Source organism: Tursiops truncatus, chromosome 19 (genome assembly GCF_011762595.2).
Source record: "Tursiops truncatus isolate mTurTru1 chromosome 19, mTurTru1.mat.Y, whole genome shotgun sequence".
NCBI classification, from domain to species: Eukaryota; Metazoa; Chordata; class Mammalia; order Artiodactyla; family Delphinidae; genus Tursiops; species Tursiops truncatus.
In genome coordinates this window covers 57,175,766-57,195,825 of record NC_047052.1, presented here as the reverse complement: position 1 = coordinate 57,195,825, position 20,060 = coordinate 57,175,766, and the positions used below count along the sequence as shown (strand labels likewise).

The 20,060-nt window shown below is 41.3% G+C and overlaps 2 pseudogenes; both read left to right on the top strand.

Annotated features, from left to right (window-relative positions):
- The first annotated feature begins 202 nt into the window (after positions 1-202).
- On the top strand, positions 203-900 carry LOC117309148 (large ribosomal subunit protein eL33-like; annotated as a pseudogene).
- A 3,656-nt stretch (positions 901-4,556) lies between these two features.
- Positions 4,557-5,428, top strand: LOC101333540 (large ribosomal subunit protein eL6 pseudogene; annotated as a pseudogene).
- The last annotated feature ends 14,632 nt before the right edge of the window (positions 5,429-20,060 follow it).

The following is a 20,060-nucleotide window of genomic DNA, read 5'->3' as shown; positions in this document are numbered from 1 at the left end:
TCTGGGAAATGTAGTTCCAACAACTCTGGGACCGAGAGTGGAGCGCTGCTTACCTGGACCTCCCGGTAAAGTGGCCCGGTTAGAGCACCTGTGCAAAGATACCAGAACCCTGAGATAAAAGTTTGGGACATAGGCCTTTCTGTTTCAATCATCTTTAAGACTGTGGAGGCCCGCTTGGAACAGGACTTCTGAAAGGACAAATATGCCTGGAAGGCTGTGGTCCAAGGCCATTTTGCTGGCTATAAGCTCAGTCTCCGGAACCAGAGGGAGCATATAGCACTTAAAATTGAAGGGGTCTGGGACTTCCCTGGTGTTCTTAAAATTGAAGGGGTCTGGGACTTCCCTGGTGGCGCAGTGGTTGAGGGTCCGCCTGCCGGTGCGGTGGACACAGATTCGGTCCCTGGTCTGGGAGGATCCCACGTGCCACGGAGGGGCTGGGCCCGTGCGCTGCAACTACTCAGCGTGCATGCCACGACTGCTGAAGCCCGTGCTCCTGGAGCCTGTGCTCCGCAGCAGGAGGGACCACCACAATGAGAAGCCAGAGAACCACAATGAAGAGTAGCCCCCGCTCACAGCAACTAGAGAAAGCCCGCGCGCAGCAACGAAGACCCAATGCAGCCAAAATTAAATATATAAATTTATATTAAAAAAAATTGAAGGGGTCTATGCTCGAAATGAAAGAGAATTCTAAATATCTAGGCAAGAGACGTGCTTACGTGTACAAAGCAAAGAAAACAAAGTAACTCCTGGTGGAAAACCGAACAAAACCAGAGTAACCTGGGGAAAGGTAGCTTGTGTTCACGGAGACAGTGGCATGGTTCGTGCCGAATTCCCAAACAACCTTGCTGCCAAGGCCGTGGACACAGAATCTGTGTGATGCCATACACCTCAAGGATTTAAACTTATTGAAAAATGAATACATTAAAGTGTGGAAAAAAACAAAATGAAACAAATATTGAGGGGACACAAAATCTGATCTCTTTGATGAGAAGTGATTATCATTCTTACTGTTATAGCAGGGATTGCATGGGCATGAGGAGTTGAGATTATTCCAGAAAAAGTTGTGAAATGAAAATCACTGAAAGCCACTAATGATTATGTACTTATTTAAAGATAATGGCTGGATAGCTCTGGGAAAATATCAGTAGAGGATTAGAAAACAAAAGTTAAGATCTCAAAGAAAACTGAACAGGACACACTGGAGTCTGAGAAGAGACGGTTATCTGAGCAGTGGCTATGCTGAAACTTTGGCCACTCAGGATTTTGTTTTAGAAATGTGATTATTTTTTCATTCGTGAAAATATTAATACTTTGAAGTATAGCTTAAAAGGACTTTCAAAGTAGGCTTAACAGTAAAAAGCAAAAATGGATGTGGAATCTAGGGTGTCATGTTTAATAAATTTTATTTTATTTTATTTATTTATTTTTCGGTCTTCATTACTGTGTGCGGACTTTCTCTAGTTGCCCAGAGCAAGGGCTACTCTTCATTGCGGTGCGCGGTCTTCTCATTGCGATGGCTTCTCTTGTTGTGGAGCACAGGCTCTAGGTGTGCAGGCTTCAGTAGTTGTGGCTCGCAGGCTCTAGAGTGCAGGCTCAGTAGTTGTGGAGCATGGGCTTAGTTGCTCCATAGCATGTGGGATCTTCCCGGACCAGTGATCAAACCCGTGTCTCCTGCATTGGCAGGCGGATTCTTAACCAGTGCCCGCCATGCAAGTCCCTAAGTTCTTTAATAAATGTTCAGTGAGCATCTACTGAGTTTCAGGCACTACTGTAGGTGCACAAGAAAAGTCAGAAAACAAGACAGACAAGCCTGTCCTTGTGAGTTTTCGACCATTTAAGGAACACAGACAGGAAACATGAAAGAAGTGCTAAATTAAAAGTACATTAGAATGAAAGAGAATAGGTGAAGATGTCCTCTTAGGGTCCTGGGACGCAGGTAAGTCTGGGTTGCAAGGTTGGGGCGGCATTTGGCCACAGTACTTTGAGGATAGCAGGAAGCCTCGGTGATGGTTACATTGTCCTGGACAGGTCCTGCTCCCTCAGGCCAGTCCCGAGATTGTCTCAGCAGTTGTGTGGTAAAGGGCTGGCACTGTTCTCAGCCAGAGTCCAGGGCTCACTCTGATGGCTTGACCCCCACACAGGACCCCTCTGCCAGCTTGGACAACTGGGAAAAGTGGAGAGTATGCCCCAAGTGTGACAGGTGGTAAAGGAATTGGACAAAGCTTAATGGCCTAGAAGTCACTCAAGAGGCAGGTGATGCTGAGGGAAACCCCTCTGCCCATTCAGTGTAAGTAGAACTTTACATCCAAAATCATACAGGCAATACTGCCATCCAAAAGCTGCTATTATCTGAGGGATTTCTTTGGAAGGAAAGCACCAAAGAGCTGGCCGTGACCAACTGATTAAGAATCAAGTCAATAGAGGGAGCTTCCCTGGTGGCGCAGTGGTTGAGAGTCTGCCTGCCGCCCCGGTCCGGGAAGATCCCACATGCCGCGGAGCGGCTGGGCCCGTGAGCCATGGCCGCTGGGCCTGCGCGTCTGGAGCCTGTGCTCCGCAACGGGAGAGACCGCAACAGTGAGAGGCCCGCGTACAGCAAAAAAAAAAAAAAAAAAAAAAAAAAAAGACTTAAAAGATTTTTTCACAAGCACAGAACTATTTTTGCAGCATTTTTGGTAATAACCAAGATTGAATAAATCAGGGTGCATCCTCCTAAGAGAGCACTGGGCAGTTGTGGACATGAGGAGTAAGTTATTTCAACTATGCAGACCTAAACTGTCAGTAACTATCAGAATACTTTGTGCAGTTAGCTTTATTTTGGCAAGAAAGTGAATATAATTCATATAGTTTATGCATTTCTATATATTTATGCATTTATATCTTAATAATGGAAAAATAAAAACTGTATACAAGGAGCACCGGTGAGATGAGGAGAAGGAAGAGGACAGAGGAGAAAGGATGAAACTATAGCGCTCAGAATGTACTTGTTTTGTTTTTGTTTTAGAATTATGTAATTATAGCGTCTGAATAGATATAACAAAATAGTTTAAGATATAGTCACATAAATGAAAACAAAACTAAAATAAACCTGTGTAACAAACTTTGGATTTAACCAAAAAAGAGGAATTATTTCCAATGAAAACTAAAGTTAATATGACAGTGTTCTACATTAATAAATAAGAGAATGAAATAAAGATCAAACATTTCCATGATAATATTTTGAGTAAAAAATTTATTTAAATTTTGAAATTACATACATGTTGTTTCTAAAAACTTCTTAAAAGAAATGCCATATGGACAGATGTGCAAACAGGAAAAGGCAAAAACATAGTGTGCTCTTTTTCCTAGTTTTTTCCTAGTTCTGACCAAGTTTTTACTGTGTTACCAGGTCATCCAATCCAGATTGTTAGACCCATTCTTTTTTTAAGTTAAAAAAGTTTCAATTAAAACACTATGTGAGGAGTAACATCAGCAAAATGGTGGACTAGTAAGCTCCAAGCCCTCTTTCCCCCACAGAGATTAAAAACAAAACTGTCAACTGAGAATTCTATACCTGGCAAAACTCCCTTTAAAAAATGAGGGATGGACTTCCCTGGTGGCGCAGTCATTAAGAATCCGTCTGCCAATGCAGGAGACATGAGTTCGAGACCTGATCCGGGAAGATCCCACCTGCCGCAGAGCAACTAAGCCCATGTACCACAACTACCGAGCCGGCACGCCACGACTACTGAGCCTGCGCTCTAAAGCCTGTGAGCCACAACTACTGAGCCCGCTTGCCTAGAGCCCATACTCCGCAACAAGCTAAGCCACCACAATGAGAATCCCACACACGGCAACGTAGAGTAGCCCCTGCTCGCTACAACTAGAGAAAGCCCATGCACAGCAATAAAGACCCAATGCAACCAAAAATAAATAAATAAATAAACAAACAAATTTATTTACTTAAAAAAAGAGCATATATGTATTTTAAAAAGAAAAAAAGGAGAGGGCTTCCCTGGGCATAGTCTTCACTTTTCCCAGTTGTCCACATGCCACAACTACTGAAGCCTGCGAACCTACAGCCCATGCTCCAGAACAAGAGAAGCCACCAGAATGAGAACCCCGGGCACCACAATGAAGGGTAGCCCCCACTCGCCGCAACTAGAGAAAGCCGCGTGCAGCAACGAAGACCCAACGCAGCCAAAAATAAATATAAATTAATTTTTTTAAAAATGAGGGAGAAATAAAGACATTACCAGATAAACAAAAGCTGAAGGGAGCTCATTACCACTGGACAGGTAGGGATTTTTATGTTTTGTGCCCGACTATATCCCCAGTTTTAACACATACCTGCATTTGATGGTAACACATGACATATATGTCAAGTTTAAATATATATTCCAGGTGAAGAGGGTGAGGGCTTAATGGGAGGTAACAGCAGTGCAGAGAGGAGAATCAGAATAAATCGCAGAAGAATGTAGGGAGTAGAAACCTCAAGACTGCTTCAGCACCCTGCCTAAATGATGAACCTATTAACATTCTTTAAAATTAAACAGAGGGGCTCTTTCCCATCTTGCAAGATGGCAGGTGAAAAGGCTGAGAAGCCAGATACTAAGGAGAAAAAACCTGAAGCCAAGAAGGCTGAGACTGGTGACAAGGTTCAAAAGGTGAAGCAGGTTAAGAAGGGGAAACCCCACTGCAGCCGAAACCCTGTCCTGGTCAGAGGAATTGGCAGATATTCCTGATCGGCTATGTATTCCAGAAAGGCCTTGTACAAGAGGAAGTATTCAGCATCTAAATCCAAGGTTGAAAAGAAAAAGAAGGTGAAGGTCCTTGCTACTGTCACAAAACCAGTTGGTGGTGACAAGAATGGTGTTACCCAGGTGGTTAAACTTCGCAAAATGCCTGGGTATTATCCTACTGAAGATGTGCCTTGAAAGCTGTTGAGTCACGGCAAAAAACCCTTCAGTAAGCATGTGAGAAAACTGCGCCAGCATCACTCCTGGGACCATCCTGGTTATCCTCACTGGGCACCACAGAGGCAAGAGGGTCATTTTTCTGAAGCAGCTGATCTGTGGCTTGCTACTTGGGACTGGGCCTCTGTCCCTCAATCGAGATACTCTGCGGAGAACACACCAGAAATTTGTCATTGCCACTTCCACCAAAATTGATATCAGTGGTGTGAAAATCCCAGAACATCTCACTGACGCTTACTTCAAGAAGAAGCTGCATAAGCCCAGGCACCAGGAAGGTGAGATCTTCAACACAGAGAGAGAGAAATACGAGATTACAGAGCAGCGCAAGGTTGATCAAAAGGATGTGGACTCACAAATTCTGCGAAGAATCAAAGCTGTTCCTCAGCTCCAGGGCTACCTCCTCTCTGTGTTTGCTCTCACAAACAGAATTTATCCTCACAAAGCAGTGTTCTAAACTTCTTACAAAGAACCTAATTAAATAACTCAGTCCATTTCCTTTGTGTCTTTTCTCTCTCTCTTTTTTTTTAAATCTGCCTGAAGGTATGGTATGACTCAGCCAATTTGATGGGATGTTAGCCTCTACTAAGAGGAGTGGGATTGGAGGGGAGTGCTATCAGCTGCAGTGGAATTCCCTCTTTGGATCAACATTCTTAGCTTCCTAAGTGTCTTCTCAGTTTTTCACAAAGCACCTACAAATACAAAGTAGTGGCATTTCCCCAACGATCACTGAACAAGTCCGTACTAACTGTACATGGATAAGAAACAACTGTGGGCTCTTCAGGCCACAAACTTCCCTCCCTTTCCATGAATTAACATCCATTTCTGCCCAATTCAGTCTTTCTCCATAGTCATTACTATTAGTTTCTTGTGTATCTAGTTTCTTAAAGCATACACAACAAATTAGTATAATTACCTTTCCCCGTTTTTAACCAAAAACCCCATGTGCAGTACATGCTGTTATACAGATAACAAATGAATTTGATTATTCCATAGGAAGTGTCCATCTTTACTGATGCATAGTATAGTAGTGCATTCTATGGATATTTGGGTTTCCATTATTTGTAATTATACAGGTTTCCCCTGCTATCCAAAAGTGGAGTATGCCTCTGAAACCTTCTGTAAGCCAAAATAGCAAAAATTGAAGAAATTGCCTTATGACACATCTTGCTAACAGAGGCATAAAATGGGATAAAACACAGATGCTCACAGACAATTCAAAGTGATGGCTCTGGATGCTGAGATGCCAGAGTGTAGTAGTTCCCAGGGAAAGAGCTTGGCAGTGCCACTCCCACTGCCCAGACATGCTGCCGTCTCTAGTGGCTCTCTGCAAAACAAACTGCTGTTTTCCCCCTCTGCCTTTTTTCATAAATGTGAAAATCTCAATTTTTTTCCAGTTAACAAAGACAGGTACGAATGAAGTTCTTTCGGTTAAAGCAAACTTTCAGAAAGTACTGGGTACCGGAGTGCGATGTAGTAACTTGAAGTGTGCATACAGATGAGCAAGTACCAGGTAAGAATTAGCTTTTTGCTGAGTCAAAGGATTTAGGCAGTTTTGGTAGATGGTGCCAAACTGCTTTCCATGGAGGTTGTACCAATTTATGCTCATGTATAAGAGTGCCCGTTATCCTACAGGCTCCCTAAAATGATGGGTCATTAGACTTGGATTTTTGGCAATAGATAGGTGAAAAATGACTGATGGGTTTTTAAAGTTGGTTTTATTGATAATTTACATTTGGTAAAATTGATTTTTTTGTGTGCAGTGCTGTGGAATCTATACAGTTTGGGAAGCACCACCATCACCCAAGTTCCTTCATGTTTTTTCAAAAGTCAGTTTCCACTCCTAGTAACCACTGATCAAATTTTAGTTTTCCTAGTTTTGTCTTTTCCAGAACATCAGGTAATATGTTTTCTGGCATAATATCTGTGACATTTGTTCACATTTTAATGGTTCAGTAGTTCTTTTTATTGTCAGTCAGCATTCTATTGTATCAATGTATCACTGTTTATTCTAAAATATACCCATTGAAAGATATTTGGTTTGTTTATAATTATTGGAGATTATGAATAAAGCCACTATAAACATTCACATACAAAAAAAAATTAAACAGAGGGGACTTCCCTGGTGGTCCAGTGGGTAAGGCTCTGCACTCGCAATACAGGGGGCCCGGTGTTCAATCCCTGGTCAGGGAACTAGATCCCGCACACTGCAACTAAGATTTCACATGCTGCAACTAAGAAGTCCACATTCCACAACAAAGACAGCACGTGCCACAACCAAGATCCAGAGCAGCCAAAATAAATAAACTAATTAATTAATTAGATACTAAAATTAAACAGAAAAGAGAGATGACTAGTAGAATAGTAATACCAAAAAATTATATTGATGAAGCGAAATATAGTAAGAGCTATAAGGAAAGAAACAGAACTACTGCTAAGAGAAATTAGGAAATAAATTTGTTAAAAAGTTTGACCATCTTAGAGTAGGAATAAACAGTTTGTATTAGAGACAAGAAAGGCTTTTAAATCCAAAATTTGCCCTCCTTACTGACCACAGCTGACCCTTAAGAACTGCAGTCATTCAATAACAAATAAAGGCTCTTAACATTCCTCTGATTAAAAAGATTCTACAGGGGTGTAATTGGAGTTAATTAAGAAAATGCCGGACTTCCCTGGTGGCGCAGTGGTTAAGAATCTGCCTGCCAACACAGGGGACATGGGTTCGAGCCCTGGTCGGGGAAGATTCCACATGCTGTGGAGCAACTAAGCCCGTGTGCTACAACTACAGAGCCTGCGCTCTAGAGCCCGCCTGCCTAGCGCCCGTGCTCCACAACAAGAGAGACCACAGCAATGAGAAGCCCATGCACCACAACGAAGAGTAGCCCCTGCTCGCCGCAACTAGAGAAAGCCTGTGCACAGCAACGAAGACCCAACGCAGCCATAAATAAATAAATTTATTTTTAAAAAATGCCTCTCTCCAAGAAAGGGATATGAAGATATTCAGCACAGTGTTTGTGGTCTGAATATTGGTTGAACCAAACTGTTTAATGTCTTGTAAGTGGTACACTAAGAACCAAGAAGTATCTGAGATCTTTATACTGAATGGAGGTGAGATATTATTGGAATTAAGATATTAAGTACATATAAAACATGCTTCTATTTCACAGTAACATTTATATCTGGGAATTCTTCACATCCCTGATCATTCCTGCCATTTGAAACTTGCAAACATTCAGTCATGTTTTTCTTATGTGACTCTTTCAGTTCACAAAATGGGAAAGGACGATCATCTCTTTCAGTGATGAGAGAAATTTAGAGAAAAATTCCTATCAACTTCCACTAGCAAATTGCACCTGGAAAATAATTTTTAATAGTGTATGTAAACAATGGCTATAGAGATGCTAAAACAATGCTCAGTAGCTGTGAGTTCAACACACTCTTTACTGATCTTCAGTGCATGTGGAGTGAAGGCTTTAGAATGGATGTGAGGATCAGTCAGTTTGGTCAGAAATGAAAGAGGAATTCAGACAGGCTATCAGAGAGAATGTGGAGAAGAAAATCAGGCAGCCATAAAGCAAGTAGACAAGGGTGACATATGTCTCTGGTTCCCTCTATTTTCTCACATCTCTGGGGGCTAGAAGCCTGAGATCAAGACGTCAGCAGGGTTGGTTCCTTCTGAGAGCTGTTTCATGACTTTCCCAAAACTTCTGATGATTTGCTTACAATCTCTAATGATTCCTGTTACACAGAAGCATCAACCCAATCTCTGCCTTCATCTTCACCTGGCTTTCTCTTCTAAGGACTGTATCCAAATTTTCTGTTCTTATATGGATTCCAGTTATATTGAATTAAGGGCTTACACTACTGCATTCTGACCTCATCCTAACTTAATTCTGGTATGTGTAACAGACGAATGCCACAGACATAATAACGTTCAAAACAAGGAAAACACAAAAGAGAAAATTTTGTAGGTCACCATTTACTTCCACTCAATTATAGTCAAAAAAAATCCATGGTGATAGTGTAAATAGTGGTTACCATTGTAGGAGGAGCTATTGACAAGGATGGGTCACCAGGAACCTACCGAAGTGTTGGAAATATTCTAAATTTTGATCTGAGTGAAGAATATTTTGGTCTATACCTGTGTAAAAATTTAAGTGAACCCATAAGATTTGTGTGCATCATTGTACATTTTAGTTAAAAAATGAAATAAAGAGTAAGTGGAAGGAATTTTCTGGCACTCCAGTGGTTAAGACTCCGCACTTCCACTGCAGGGGGCACGGGTTCAATCCCTGGTCAGGGAACGAAAATCCCGCATGTGGTACAGCCAAAAAACAAAAAGAGTAAATGGGATTTAAAAAAGGAACAACACACTTACCTTTCAAGAACTACTCAACTTCTTCTAATAGCTTGATTTTATGAGTAAAGTCAAGAATTTTTTTTTTTTTTTTTTTTTTTTGCTGTACGCGGGCCTCTCACTGTCGTGGCCTCTCCCGTTGTGGAGCACAAGCTCCGGACGCGCAGGCTCAGCAGCCATGTCTCATGGGCCCAGCCGCTCCGCGGCACGCGGGACCCTCCCGGACCGGGGCACGAACTCCCATCCCCCGCATCGGCAGGCGGACTCTCAACCACTGCGCCACCAGGGAATCCCTGAAGAATATTTTTGTTGGCTTTATTTTTCATCCAATTGGAGCATAGTTTTTGTTGAGTAGAGATGACTAAGATACAGAAGATCCAGGAAATAAATGAAGTAAATTCACAGAGAAAACATGAGAAAGTATGATGCATACCCTGTTATAGCAATTGGCCATGGCCTGATGCAAGAATTCTACTGTGGAGGACAAGAAGGGAAAGAGAAGTTCCGAAACAGATATAGGTGAATCTTTAAAATTGATGACCAAGGAATAGAAGTGTATAGACTTTATTTCCATAAGTTGCTGAGATCAGGCAGGATGATCACAATGCTAATGACAGCAGGGATAAAAACCACTAATTCACCCACAGCATCAGGCTGTGTTCTGTACTCTTCTCTTAAACATTTTATCCTAATAACATTTTTGCACAGTAGATGCTATATTACCCCATTTTAACAAGAAGGAAACTGATGTACAGAGTTCATTAACTTGCCCAGGGTCACACTGCTCAAAAGTAGCAGAGCTGGGATTTGACACCATGTGGAATGGCTCCAGAGATGTGTTCCTGGGTGCTACGCTAAGGAGGAAACAACTCATAGCAGCTGTGTGGGGCCAACAGCCATGGAGGAAGGTAGACATGAGGTAAGGGGGAAGTGTGAGTGGTAGGATTTAATGGTCACAGTGGTCGGGGAGAGGATGATTTGCTGATGATTTTGGTCCAAAGAGGACATCTCGCAGACATCAACTATCATCTACTCTCACCCACATTTCATAAAAGAAAGGAATTTCGTTTTTCGTTTTTTGGCTGCGTTGGGTCTTCGCTGCTGCGCGTGGGCTTTCTCTAGTTGCAGCGAGTGGGGGCTACTCTTCGTTGCAGTGCGTGGGCTTCTCATTGCGGTGGCTTCTCTTGTTGCAGAGCACAGGCTCTAGGCGCACGGGCTTCAACAGTTGCAGCACGCGCACTCAGTAGTTGTGGCTCGCGGGTTCTAGAACACAGGCTCAGTAGTTGCTGTGCACGGGTTTAGTTGCCCCGCAGCATGTGGGATCTTCACAGATCAGGGATCAAACCCGTGTCCCCTGCATTGGTAGGCGGATTCTTAACAACTGCACCACCAGGGAAGTCCCTATATTTAATTTTTTGATGTCTCTTCCTAAAATTTCACAAATCTTTGCCTTTGGGCAAAAAAATAAATGCTATTTCATATTTTTATTTCATTAGTTATACCCAAATTTTCTCCTTTCAATCTTAAGTGGTGTTTTCCAAATTATAATATTAAAAAATTTAATTATAAAACTATAAATTTCATTGTGAAAATTTTAACAAATCTATAGGTGTATAATTTTTTGGGTGTGTGGTACGCGGCTTCTCACCGCTGCGGCCTCTCCCGTTGCAGAGCACAGGCTCCGGAAGTGCAGGCCAGCAGCCATGGCCCACGGCCCGGCCACTCCGCGACATGTGGGATCCTCCCGGACCGGGGAACGAACCCGTGTCCCCTGCATCAGCAGGCGGACTCCCAACCACTGCGCCACCAGAGAAGCCCTAGGTGTATAAATTTAAGGTGAATCTTCACTCTGACACCCCCTACCCTGCTCCGTTCCACCGTCTCACCTCAGATAGGTAACTCTGCTTCACCTAGTGAAGTATCCTTTTGGAGAATTTACATTCAGTCACTAAGATTTCTCTTAAATCACATCTGCTGCTTTATGGCTGAGTGAATTCATCTTCTTCGTCTCTTACACAACATACTAATCAATGTCTAAGGGATATGAATGGACATGAGTAATAAGATATGTTCTTCTCCTACTCACCCACCCCACCCCCAGCTAGATCATTTTATCACTAGTGTTGTAGTTTGTTTACCGAGGCATGTCCTCACACTTAAATACAAATTGTTCTCTTTATTTCAGTTACTGAAATATGATTGATATATATTTTACAAAACATTTAATTTACTGAATCCTAAAGTGCACAATCATTTTGGAAACAAGATTAGAAAAATATATCATATAAAATTGTATGTATTCATCATGCTAAATGATTTTCAAAACTATTTAAATTTTTGGTTGTTTTGTAACCTTTTATATGTTCTGTCAGATGCAGCTACAAAACGGAACGTGAGAGAGGCCCAGGAAAACAAATTTTATTATAGTCACAAGCCCTAGAGACACAGGCACTCATGGCAAGAGGAGAACACATGGGGAGAGGTCACCAAGGGAGTGGGCTCAATCAAGTAGGTGGGGAGGAGGGAAAGAGAAGGAGGGGGAGGAATCTGTGGGCTAGTGCCTTTATTGAGTTCCAGAGGGGACAAAGGGTGAAGGAGGATTTCACTGGAAGGTTTGAATGTTCCTTGGTCACAGTCAGGGGAGGGCAAAAAGAGGAATTTGTGGCAGGGGCCAGCCTCCACACTGGTGCACCTGGTCACTCTAGTGGGATGTTTATGCCCAGTCTGTGAGGGTGTTGAGGCAGCAGGAAAACCTGAATTTTTACAGTTTACAATGTAGCAAGCCAATTTTTAAAAATATCTAAAATTTAAATCATCTGACTATTGGTTGTTTTGTTTTGTTTTGTTTTGGCTGCATTGGGTCTTCGTTGCTTCATGCGGGTTTTCTCCAGTTGCGGCGAGCGGGGGCCACTCTTCGCTGCGGTGCGTGGGCCTCTCATTGCTGTGGCCTCCCTTATTGCAGAGCACGGGCTCTAGGCACGGGGGCCTGAGCAGTTGTGGCTCTCAGGCTCTAGAGCACAGGCTCAGTAGTTGTGGTGCACAGGATTAGTCGCTCCGTGGCATGTGGGATCTTCCCGGGCCAGGGCTCGAATCTGTGTCCCCCGCATTGGCAGGCAGACTCCTAACCACTGTGCCACCAGGGAAGCCCTGACTATTGTTTTTGATACAAAAGACAGATGATATAATTTTTGTTTTTTCTTTTCTATTTTTTTTTTTTTTTTTTTTGGCCACACTGCCCGGTATGCAGGATCTTATTTCCCTGACCAGGGATTGAACCTGTGTCCCCTGCAGTGGAAGTGTGGTGTCCTAACCACTGGACCGCCAGGAAATTCCAAACATAATTCTTTATTATAGGAAACTGACCTTAATGTCAGTTTCCAATGTATATATGAAACATTCAATGTCCTTTTCAATGCAACTTGGCTTTTTCTGGTGTTTATGAGAAAATCATATCTTATAATGTGTGATTTTTTTTCTAAGAATTACTTATTCATATACATTTCCCCCGAAAAAAGCACTGAGATTATAATCACCTCTTATTGTTCTGTATATTTACATGTTTTCATTGAGTTTTACTTTTTTATTTGTTTTAGGAATCTTTCAGCAATAGGTATGATAAAAGTGAAAAAAGTTCTAATTTTTATAAATACAAATGTGCTAAAGATGTTTTAAGTCCACAGGTTTGGTACATGCTTATTAATACTTTGCCCAGGCAAAATTATGAAGATATATTGCAGCATTTTTACCTAAGAGATTGACTGTTCCTTATGTTTAGATCTAGTGTCTATTTATTTTCTCTAAGATTAAAGTTGGAAATATAGCTCTAATGTCTTAATTAAATCTCCAAATATTTTAATAGCATATATTAAATAAGTCATTTCTCCAAACTAATTCATCAACTTTTATCATGTATAAACTTCTCTAGACTTATCATATAAATAACTGCAAACACAGATAATTAGCAAGCTCCTTGTTCTATTCTATTTTTTGGCTTTTGCCAGTAGCATCCTATAGTTATTATTATACTTTATACATAGTAAGGCAAGTTCATTTTGTTAAACTGATTTTTTTTACAAAATTTGTGTTATTTTATTTATTTATTTATTTAAAATTAATTGATTTATTTTTATTTATTTATTTTGGCTGTGTTGGGTCTTCCTTGCTGCTCGTGGGCTTTCTCTAATTGCGGCAAGCGGGGGCTACTCTTCATTGCAGTGCGCGGGCTTCTCATTGCAGTGGTTTCTCTTGCTGCAGAGCATGGGCTCTAGGAGCGTGGGCTTCAGTAGTTGCAGCATGTGGGCTCAGTAGTTGTGGCACACGGTCCTTAGAGCACAGGCTCAGGAGTTGTGGCGCACGGGCTGAGTTGCTCCACGGCATGTAGGATCTTCCCGGACAAGGGCTCGAACCCATGTCTCCTGCATTGGCAGGCGGATTCTTAACCACTGCGCCACCAGGGAAGCCCCAGCATTAACTTTTGTAGTTATTTTTATATAATTTATAGACATTTCATTTATATGCGTCAATTTTTTGGAGTTACTGCTGTACCAAAATTGTGCAGGAGCAGCTTCTTCAGGTGGAATTCTGTGACATCGGTGCTCAATTTCCTTGCTTCTCTTACATGGCAAATAGTTTCAGGATTATCTTGGAAAGCTGGTGTCCTAAATGTAATTAAGGTATTTTTTCCTCTCCTCAAGACACTCTGTTTACTTATACTGGGTCTTATATTGAGTCCATAAACTGGGTACTAGAATTAGGCATTTTTGTAGGGTTGTCCAAATTTTCCAGAATTTTTTTTCAATGGAAAGGGAAACGAAATACATATCAGTTTAAAATCTAATACTATACTAGTTAGTATTGTTTTTATCAAATGTGGATTTTAAGTTTTATTAAAATTCTTTGGTTTTATATTTGCATTTATTTTGTCTCACATAAAAACTCTTTCCCATTTATTTTAAAATGTTTTATTCCAAAATACTCTACCAATGCATTATAGTAAAATATATAAACAATACATAAGGTTTCTTTGTAGGTAGTTTTTATATATTTATTTATTCATTTATTTATTTATGGTTGTGTTGGGTCTTCGTTGCCGTGTGCAGGCTTCTCATTGCGGTGGCTTCTCTCATTGTGGACACGGTCTCTAGGCACATGGGCTTCAGTAGTTGCTGCACACAGGCTCAATAGTTGTGGCTCACGGGCTTAGTTGCTCCACAGCATGTGGGATCTTTCCGGACCAGGGATCGACCCCGTGTCCCCTGCATTGGCAGGCGGATTCTCAACCACTGAGCCACCAGGGAAGCCCTGTAGGTAGTTTTGCCTCATATTTTCCCCTTAGGGATATACAGTCAAAATTCTGTATTTGCAATTCACTTGAAGTATTTCATTTACACATGGAGACCAACAACTGGATATTCAATCACTGTTTTTAACCTGTGTATTTAGTGGTTTTAAAACATTTACTTTGCTTTAGTATAATTTAATAATTATGCGAAACACGTACACTTGTACAAATAAAACACTCTAACAAGTTTTTTCCTTGAAAGTCTAGCTTTAAATTCTGCCCGATCCTATACAAATATGTGTTCTATGCCTGTATTTTCATTCCTTCATATAATTGGAAAAACTCCAGCACACTCTGCACACAGTTTTGTAGCTGGCTTTTCAATGCATAATGCATCCAGGTCATAACTGTAGATCAGAGTGTAGAGATTCTCTTCACTCCGTTTACAAATGTAGAAAACTCTGTTGCACAGATGGACCATAATGCATTCACCCAGATCCCATAAATAGGCATTACATGTTTCCAAGTAGAACCAGAATCTTCAGGAGTAACCCCTGCACCCATAAACACATACTTAATGCTCATTTAAATTGAGAAAGTCTGTGTTACACTTAGCACTGGAAGTTACTGGGCATGGTGGTGATGGTAACATATTTCTTTTTGTTGGTTGAATTGCGAATTCCTCTGGCTCCAACTAAAATCAATGTCCCATAGATACTGATGTGATGGCTTCTTCAAAGTGGAAAATGGGAATTATCTTAGTCACTCAGATGGGAGTGGGAATCCTCGGGAACTCATTCCTCCTTTGCCTTTATAACTTCACTTTGCTCACTGGACACAAGGTCAGACCCACAGATTTGATTCTCAATCAACCAGTCCTAGCCAACTCCTTGGTGCTTTTCTCTAGAGGGATCCCTCATACGATGACAGCTTTTGGATCAAAATATTTCCTGAGTGAGGCTGGATGTAAATTTCTCTTCTATTTTCAAAGGGTGGCCAGAGGGATTTGTCTTAGCACTACTTCCATCCTCAGTGGCTTCCAAAGCATTAGGTTTTGCCCCAATTTCTCTAAGTGGATGGAGCTCAGAATGAGATCACCAAAGTGCATTGCCTTCTGTTGCTTCCTTTGCTGGATCTTGCATTTTTTGGTAAATATCCTTATTCCTTTTCAAATGACTAATCCAAAGCACAGTGAAAACTTTAGTACTAATATAAAAGTAAATTATGGATACTGTTCCTCACTGAATCCAGACAGGATTATAAGTTTTGTAGTTACAACCATATTCTTCACAATAGACTTCATATGTTCAGGCCTCATGGTCTGGACTAGTGGCTCCATGGTCTTTTCCCTGTACAGGCACATGTATCAAGTCCAACACATTCATAGCAACAGCCATTCTTCTAGATATGCTGCTGAGGCCAGAGCCACATATACCATCTTAATCCTTGTGAGCTCCTTTTTCTCCTTTTACTCACTGTCTTCTCTTTTGTCTATTTGGATGAGTTCATTTGTTATTCCAGACCAGTGGCTGGTGGATACCTCTATATTTTTGTCTTTATGTTTCCCAACATTCAGCCCCTTTCTGCTGATTTGCAGTGATACTCGTGTCACTCGTAAGGCAGTTTTTTTTTTAATCTTCTAGGCAAGGAAAACACTTTGGCCTCTCCTGTTGCGGAGCACAGGCTCCGGACGCACAGGCTCAGCGGCCATGGCTCACGGGCCCAGCCGCTCTGCGGCATGTGGGATCTTCCCGGACCGGGGCACGAACCCGTGTCCCCTGCATCAGCAGGCGGACTCTCAACCACTGCGCCACCAGGGAAGCCTGGAAAACACTTTTTGCTAATTTGGTTGTGACCACTTTATTCTATTCTCTACAGAAATTCAATTTTTTTCCTCATCTATTAATATTTGGTTGACTAATAATTTTCATATTCTTGATAGGAAAGTATATTCTATACAGATGGGAACAATTAGGTCCTAAAATTCATATTCCTATAAGAGATCTAATATTGTAGGTGAATATTTATACAATTAAACTAGCTGTTTTAGCTACATCAAAAAAAATTTCATGAAATTCTGAAATAGTCCAACAGAAAATTTTTTAATTTGGGAATTTGGACAAAAATCTGTCACTTTGCAGTTTTTGTTTTTTTTTACTTTGCAGTTTCTTGGTGTGTGTATATATACTAGTAAATTATAACAAGAAATTTGTGGGCTTCCCTGGTGGCGCAGTGGTTAAGAATCCGCCTGCCAATGCAGGGGACACGGGATCGAGCCCTGGTCCGGGAAGATCCTACATGCCGCAGAGCAACTAAGCCCGTGCGCCAGAACTACTGAGCCTGCACTCTAGAGCCTGAGAGCCACAACTACTGAGCCCACGTGCCACAACTACTGAAGCCCGCATGCCTAGAACCCATGCTCTGCAACAAGAGAAGCCACCGCAACGGAGAGTAGCCCCCGTTCACCGCAACTAGAGAAAGCCCGCGCCCAGCAACGAATACCCAACACAGCCAAAAATAAATAAATTTATTTTTAAAAATTTGCCATTTCAATAATTTTCAAGTATACAATTCAGTGGCATTAAATATGGGCCCGAAAGTGCCTTCGGTTTTTTAAGTAAAAATAAAAGACACATTTTTCGTTTTCACCAAGAACTTTATTGAACAACGTATTCACCCTTTTGTTCCACTACCTTCTGCCATTTTTCAGGCAACTTCATAATTCTATCTTCTCAAAACTTTTAATCTTTTTGAGCAAAGACCTGTTCCAGGTGCCTTTTACAGTCTTCCAAGGAACTGAAATTTTTTCCATTAAGAGAATTTTGTAAAGACCGAAATAAATGGAAACGCGAAGGTGCAATGTCTGTTGAATACAGCGGACGAATCAGAACTTCCCAGCCAAGCTGTAACAGTTTTTTCCTGGTCATCAAAGAAACATGCAGTCTTGTGGTACCCTGATGGAAGATTATGCGTTTCCTGTTGGCTAATTCTGGGCGCTTTTCATCGAGTGCTGCTTTCAGTTTGTCTAATTTGGAGCAGTACTTGTTGGAATTAATCGTTTGGTTTTCCGGAAGGAGCTCATAATAGAGGACTCCCTTCCAATCCCTCCATATACACAACATCACCTTCTTTGGATGAAGACCAGCCTTTGGTGTGATTGGTGGTAGTTCATTTCACTTGCCCCATGATCTCTTCCATTCCACATTATTGTACAGTATCACTTTTCATCGCCCGTCACAATTTGTTTTAAAAATGGAACATTTTCATTATGCTTCAGTAGAGAATCACATGTGGAAATATGGTCAAGAAGGTTTTTTTGCTTAACTTATGTGGAACCCAAACATCAAAGCGATGAACATAACCCAGCTGGTGCAAATTATTTTCAACGCTTGATTTGGATATTTTGAGTATGTTGGCTATCTCCTGTGTGGTATAACGTTGATTGTTCTCAGTTAATGTCTTAATTGATCGCTATCAACTTCAACTTGTCTACATGACCGTGGAGCATTGTCCAGCAAGAAATCTCCAGCATGAAATTTTGCAAACCACTTTTTTTTTTTTAAAGAGGATGTTGGGGGTAGGAGTTTATTAATTAATTAATTTACTTTTTTTTTTTTGCTGTGTTGCGTCTTCGTTTCTGTGCGAGGGCTTTCTCTAGTTGTGGCAAGCGGGGGCCACTCTTCATCGTGGTGCGTGGACCCCTCACTATCGCGGCTTCTCCTGTTGCGGAGCACAGTCTCCAGGCGCGCAGGCTCAGTAGTTGTGGCTCACAGGCCCAGTTGCTCCGCGGCATGTGGGATCCTCCCAGACCAGGGCTCGAACCCGTGTCCCCCGCACTAGCAGGCAAACTCTCAACTACTGCGCCACCAGGGAAGCCCCTGCAAACCACTTTTGACATGTTCAATCAGTCACAGCACCTTCTCCATACACTGCACAAATCTTTTTCTGCATTTCAGTTGTGTTTTTACCTTTCTTGAAATAATAAAGTATAATATACCAAAAGGTTGCCTTTTTTCTTCCATGTTCAATATTCAAATGGCTACACAAAAATTCACCAATTTCGATAAGTCTTTTTTAAAATGCATACTGATATGACAGCTGTCACATAAGATCTAACAACATTGTTTCGAATGAAGTTAAAGACAACTAAGTGCTACTATAGCCATCTTACAGAAAAAAAAAACGAAATTTTTAGCCCACCGATTATTTTCAATATTTTGCTTCTACCACCCCTAGCTTAAAAAAAAAAAAATCAAACCAAATGGAAAATGTGTATCCATTGAGAAATAATCCCCCATTCCCCTCTCCATCCAGCCCCTGGAAACCTCTAATCTACTTTCAGTCTGTACAAGCTTTTCTATTCTAGATATTCCTTACAAGTGGAATTGTACAATATTTTTCCTTTCATGTCTGGCTTTAATTGTTTGGCATGTTTTGAAGGTTCATCATATTGTGGCATGTATCAGAACTTTATTCCTTTTCATGACTGAATAATATTCCAATGTATGAATGTACCACATTTAAAAATCTATTCATGTGTTAATGGACACTTCAGTTGTTACCACCTTTTGGCTATCGTGAATAATGTTGCTATGAAAATTGTTGCACACGAATGTGTTTGTGTCCCTGCTTTCAATTCTTTCAGGTTTCCCAAGGAGTGGAATTGCTGAGTCCAGTGGCATTTCTGTATTAAGTTTTTGAGGAGCTGCTAAACCGGTTTTCATATTATTAAACTGTTTTTCACATTGCAGCATTTTACATTCCCATCAGCAATGTCCGAGTGTTCCAATTTCTCCACAGTCTCATCCATACTTGTTATTTCCCCTTTTCTCCCCATAGTCATCCTGGTAGATGTAGACTGGTATCTCACGGTTTTGATTAGAATTTCCCACGTGTATAATGATGTTGACATTTTACTGAAAAACAGGAGTATTTTACTCCTGTTTTTATTGATCCTTTATTTTACAGTAATTTACTCCTGTTTTTCATGATCCTTTTCCTCCATTTTCCCCTCTCTTCTGGCCTCCCATCAGTGAACAAACATGGACTGATACCTACTTTCTTAACGGGAAAACTCCCTTTCGCCCACCACTTCCTTAAAGCTTTATCTGTTCCATTTTCTGAGGCTCCCTGGCTCCTCTTCCCCCGTGCCCATCCCAGTCGCGCTTGCAGCCCACATGTAAAATTCCTTTCCTCATAGTGCCTCTTCTATTCCCCAAATAAGTCAGGGAAAGCCATCTTTCTTTCTGTGAGTAAACTACGCATAGCAAAACTGATTGCAACAGGATGTAGACATATCATATTAGGAACAGATGTAGTATATAATATGACTTGAGCCTGTCATTTTGGGATTTTCCTCCCCTCTTATTCAGCTCAAAAAATAATTTCCCTAACTCCAGTAAGTCTCTTTCTAGAAGGGGCTCCTACTCAAATCATATTTCTCCCAGCCTTTAAATTATTTGGAAGTTTCATG